This window comes from Oxyura jamaicensis, chromosome 12 (genome assembly GCF_011077185.1).
Source record: "Oxyura jamaicensis isolate SHBP4307 breed ruddy duck chromosome 12, BPBGC_Ojam_1.0, whole genome shotgun sequence".
NCBI classification, from domain to species: domain Eukaryota; kingdom Metazoa; phylum Chordata; class Aves; order Anseriformes; family Anatidae; genus Oxyura; species Oxyura jamaicensis.
In genome coordinates this window covers 7037191-7043190 of record NC_048904.1, presented here as the reverse complement: position 1 = coordinate 7043190, position 6000 = coordinate 7037191, and the positions used below count along the sequence as shown (strand labels likewise).

General features: G+C 41.7%; 1 long non-coding RNA gene across 1 annotated transcript in view; it reads right to left on the bottom strand.

Moving 5' to 3' along the window:
- Window positions 1-3825: 3825 nt before the first annotated feature.
- Window positions 3826-6000, bottom strand: part of LOC118173155 — a 50757-nt gene continuing 48582 nt past the window's right edge. The window contains exon 11 of the long non-coding RNA XR_004754060.1: window positions 3826-3985. This is a non-coding gene — a long non-coding RNA (uncharacterized LOC118173155). The remainder of the gene's footprint in view (window positions 3986-6000) is intronic.

Sequence of the window (6000 nt, the reverse complement as noted above, 5' to 3'; positions counted from 1 at the left end):
ACCAGATGACCTCCAGAGGTCCCTGCCAGCCTCGTTCTGTGAGTTTGGAAAGGGACAAAGACCTCGCTGCCCATCTTCAGAGGCAAGCTCTGCACAACAAGCTACCCCCATAATGATGGGGGAAAAACTAAATTAGTCTCCCTGCTCACGTATGTCTCATGTTGGGCAGACATCCAGCAGTACAGCTTTAGGAGACAAAAACCACAACATCATGCTTCCCAAAACTCATGACAAAAAGAAAACAAAAGCACCTAAAAAGAATGCAGGGGAATTTTGACGTGGTGTCATTTTTTTTTAAAGGCTAGTGCCCAGACAGGACTGCTTTGCTCTGTCACGATAACCAAATGACGCTCTTTCCTCATAAGCCCTAAGAAAAATGGTTTCTTGCCAGTAAGCCTCATCCCTACTTGTGTTTTTTGACCCTGTTTTCCACACCCCCGCAGTTGTGTTTCATTGGGAAAATATTCCACAAGCTGCTAAAGAACAGAGGCACCATCTCTCATGTCACTCTATAACCAAAAGCATCAAGTGTAATCATCAAGAAATGTTGCCCATTTTCTCTCTCCACAAAATCTCAGCCCATTTTCTCCTCTTTACGGTAGAACAAACAAACAAATAAACAAGATCTTTCTGTGGGTGAAGGCTTGGGAACCTGATTTCCATTTCAACGGCCACTGTGGACTTGCACAGTGCCAAAAGGGAACATTTCAATAGTCCACACTGCCCTTCAATAGGTACACATTTCTTGTGGTTGAGGGAAATTAAGGATCAACCGCTCTATTAGCAAATCTTGGTCTGAATCATAGGATACTGTTGTTCCAGAGAAATCGACTTCTACGGAACAGTTTCTGTTTTATAAATAACATTCTCAGGAAAAAAAAAAAAAAAAAAAAAAAAAAAAAAGGATTTTGCACATTTGATTTCTTTTCTGCAAAATTCAAAGATTTTGGAAAAGTAATTTTTTACACCAACAAAATTGCCAAATTCATATTATGTCACCCATTTTTTCACAACCTCTTATCAATCAGTGATACCAACTGAAAATTCTACTCAGCTTCCAGATGTCCAAAACCAAAGAAGCTTCCCAGCATTAACGGGACTGTCCCAAATAGGAGGACACGCTGGTTGGGATCTCAGTGACTCTCTCCGCCAATACTCGGGCCTGAAGGACTGACTGCCTACTCAGATGTGACTTTTTTTTACAAGAGAAAGTCAGCAGAAGCACGCCTGATGCATTTTGGCTTTGGGATAAGTTTTGGGATAACATTCTAGAGGATCAATCCATTCTAATTATTTTTCATGAAGTGATTGATGAGGAAGACAGAAACAAATGTAATTTCCTGGTCACATCTTGCTCTGGTTGAAGATGAGCATCTCAAAGCAGCAGCTCTTAGCCAATATTTACCCTTTTTTTAGGGCAAATGATGGCAGATGGTCATTTACACACTTCACTTGTTTCTCAAGTTCACAATGAGTTGCGCTTGCCTCTCACATGCTCAGGTTACTTCAAAGGCCAAATGCCACACATGATTCACCTGGTAGGGATAATGAAAGAAATGCCTACATTTCTGGGTATTCACCTTTGGCCTCTGGCATAAGCTCTTAGTAAATCCTTAGATAATGAGCTGATAAGTAATAGGTCACTCCAGCAGAGGACAAGCTGAGACAGCTGTCTGAGGAAGCCATGAGGTCAATGGAAAAGTTTACAACATATCCTGGAGATAAGGAGATCATCCAGCCACTCATTTTCTGAGGAGAAGCAGATTTTCAACTCAGAGAATACTTTGCCTTGTACTAACGGCCGAAGTTTCAATCCCGTTACTAAGCCTAATGGTATCCCTGATGAATTTCTTCCATATTCCAAGGTGCTTGCCCCACAGCCTATTCGCACCGATGTCCTGAATGAGCCACCACCCTGATAAATTCTGGGCTGAAGACAAATATACTCCCCCCCCCACGTGAGTGGTGATCACTCCTATGCAATGCCAGGATCTACGGAACAAGTAGGCACACACCGAGCTAACTTCCCTATTCCACTATGCAGTGCTGGCAGATCTGCCTCCTGCCAGGCCACCAGCTCCATCCTTCTGCTGCTGCCGCACAGCAGAAGGAGAGCAGCGAAGCACCAGTGTCAGCAATGCTGGAAAGAAACAGACTGTATCCATTCGGGTATGGAACTGGAACCTCAGCTACACTCTGCAGCTACAGCAAACGTAACCTGGAGCACACCTTTGAAAAGCCTAATGGTCACTTCTTAGCTACACCGTTTTGCAATATCTGGTATATTTTTTGTGTGCCCAGGTTTCCTAGGGGTGTAAATTGCTTTTTCTTATCCACCTTTCTCTCACACCTCCAACATTTCACCATATTCAGGAACTTGGCTGCCAACTTAAAGCAGAGCCCTCAATTCAGAGCAACACTTTAAAAAGTTGTGGCAACTTTTTTTTTTCTTTTTCCCAAAAAAGAAACTTGCAGAGGACAGCTACAATTCTTTCTGCAGATCACATTGAGGTTACCTACCTTTTACTATTTTCAGTAGCAGATCCAGGCTTTCAGCGAAGGGCTGCTTTCTGAAGTTCAAGACACAGAAATCTCAAGAAGCCATGCACACTGACTCAAGAAGCAAGTTATTTCTACCCATTGCCTACTTCACAACTACAGGAGAGGAGACAGAACAGTTTGCTGAGGGTCACACAAGAGGAAGAGAAAAGAGGATTCCTACTCCCTATATTTAATTACAGTTTATCCCAGGAACAGATACAGCTTATCTCAGGAACAGAACAGGTGTTAGGCTAACAGGGTCATGCCAATTCGAGTGCTGGTGGTTGCAGGGGAGCTCCTAATTCCCAGCTTCCCTCCCAACAGACATGTTATTGTCATGCATCCATTATGCATAGAAGGAAGCATTCATCACAAAGTATATCAAAGAAACAATCAGTTGCACCTCCTGCATGCATCTAAACTGGTATAGATATTACAATACTACTCCACATGCAGCTACTTTTAACTTGGGAAATGGGTGGATATATTGAAGAGTAAACACCACTGATCAAAGGATGTCTAGTGCAGGAGTAGCAATCTTTCAACACCAGACCCACTGGGAATGTAAGATCTGCCTTTGTAAAATAAAACCTTTACAGATCTGAATCCTGCCTCTTGCACAAGCCACAATCAGTCTTGTAGGGAAAACATTATCATCCCACCGACCTTCCAGTGTTGAGAGGCAAGATAATGTGGGAGTTCCTCCCAGCTGCTGCAGGTGACAGGCAGCTCGAGGTTAGTATTACTGTAGATGAACACGTGCAAAATCTCTTTGATGGAGCTAGTGGCATTTTTAAGACATTTTTTGACTCATGATAATCCTGGATGGCAATAGTGAATTGCTTCAAAATAGATTAAAAAAATGTGAGTAAAAGCAAGAGATGGTTATTACAGCCAGCTCCCACTGAAGACGTGTTGTGTATCTTTAGTTGTTCCATGATTTTCAAACTACATCCCCATCCATACGGGGAAGAGGAACAGGGCTAATGGATTCACCTAGAGTAACATCTACTTCACAGCACAGCTTCCTCAAGAGGCCAACACCTGCTGTACTGGTTCAGGACAGCCTAGGAAAATGAAGATCAAATCTGAGTAGCTGTTAACTATTTTAAAAGAAATGCATATTCTTGAGTTCAGTTAGCAACTAACAGGAGACTTCTTGCACATGTGAGAGCTCTGTATACACATTAGCACATTGATTTAGAGGTGACAGGGAGCTTAGGGCCCACCTGAACTTGGTAGTACGCATGTGTGTTAATAAATGCATAAAAAGAACTTGCCTTTTCTCCCTTTGATGATAGCGTGGACGGAGCAGGCTGTAGGAACAAGCCTTGACAGAGGATCTCAGTAGAGTTTGAACTGTTGGGAACACTTCCTTCTGTCAGCACATTTGGCTGGGAACTTAGAGGAACATAACAACGAGCATGGGTGACCTCTCTGACTCCTGAAAAATTAGAAATTAATTGTTGAAATTCCACACACCCTACAGAAACAAAACCACTCCTGACAACATACATAGATTACTGTGACATAATTGATCTAGTTAAGGTTTTTCTCCATGGGAAAACTTAAGACATTCCATCTGAAGGCTTTTGAAGTCTTTTTAAAAGAACATTTGCCCAAAATAAACTTCAAGTGTTGCCCTGTCCGTAGTCTGCAACATAACTTTAAAACCAAGTCAATAAATCCTGATGGAAGCTGTCTAAATTGTCTTCTCTGCCGAGGCAGAAATAACCAAGTGATAAGTCACCACGCAGTGATGGTTTTGTATTTGTCAGGTGTTATCATAAACATAACTTATACATGCTACACAAGACTTCGGTACATTTCAAATCCATGTCTTTAATATTATCTGTTACCTGCTGCTGTAATGTATATAACCTGCTGTTAATGTTATCTGTTACCTGCTGGTGAACTTCCTCTCCAGGTTCCTCATCCCTTTGTGATGGAGACCCTTGCCCTGGAGAGGATGTCCCAGATTTTACATGGGCTCAGGTCTGCTGAATGAAGTTTCCACATTGCATCCCGACACTCAGAAAATTCTCAGGCAGCAATAAGGGGAGATCTGCTTTGTGTTTCCTGCTGTGCCAGGCAATTTGAATGGCCTAACGTATGGCACAAATAGATCCTCAAAAGGTATTTTGGTTCCAGAGTCCCTTACATAAGAGACAGGCAAGTCTGAATTTCTAAGAACCTGCATCATCATCTTGTGTCAATACAAAATATATAACAGGAGGTGCACAACCTTTCCCTAAGTTAGAAGGACATCTAACACCCACACTTGTTAAAAGCTACAGTACTAATCCTAAAACAACAGTGACCTCTGACTCACAGCTCCTTGCCAGTGGCCTGATTTTGAAACTTTGACAGGAGAAAAAAAAGGTAGAGCTGAAATTTCATCTTAGCAAACACGTAATTTTGTACCTGAGGAGCCCTTCCCACAAACCTTTTCACACTACACCTTCAGCAACTGCTTACACTTCTCAGACACATTTGCAGCTATCACTGAAATCAGTAGGTTCCAGAATAGATGAGAACTAGCTCAACTAGTTTGGGAGAAAAAAAAACAAAATTACTTTAAAAAAAAAAAAAAAAAAAAAAAAAAAAAAAACCACTTCACAGCAATTAAGAACAACATTGGGAAATGGTATCTCAAAAGTTCATTGAAAGAGTCTCCAAAAGAGTTCAGGCATCTTGTCTACAGGAGGGGAAATTTTTTCCCCACGGAATACCCATATGTCAAAGGGCTCATATATATATAGATAGATATATAAAGAAGCACATGCACTTCCCAGCAGTGAATACTGAGTCTCGTAAGCTCTGTATATGCATTAGCACATGTAGAGCAGGGAGCTTAATGGTCCGTAACCTGGTGGTGCACTTGGGTGCACTATTAAATGCATATTAAGAACCCACCTTTTCCCCCTGCGATGACAGCGTGGACAGTGCAGGCTGTAGGAACAAGCCTTAACAGAGGATCTCAGCAGTACTGGAGCAGCTGGAAATACTTTCCTAACAACAGGTCAGCTCCAGTGCTGTCACCACATTAGAAGCCCAAACTTAGATAAGCTTGGGATATTTTTAACGTCTTATTGATAATCACAGCAGAGCTGTGTTACTTTACATTTTCCTTGGCAGAATGGTGACAGGAGTAATATAGAGAAGATTTAAGACCTCCAAAGGAAGAAATTTCTTAACAAAGTCCAAGAAAAAAGCAAGCTAAGTTTAGGAGTAGGAACACATTCTGTTTTTTGCGATAATTGAGAGTCACACAACACCTGTTAGCTGTATAAGTGAGTTATGTTTCACAAGGGATGACAAGAAAACTTTCTTCAGCTTTGATTCAAGTTATTCGCATCTCCTCAGCTTCCTACTTCCAGCTTAATCCAGCCCCAAATCTCCAGCAACACAAAGCATTCTTACATGTGGGGAAAACAAAATTCTCTCGATTTTCTGCAG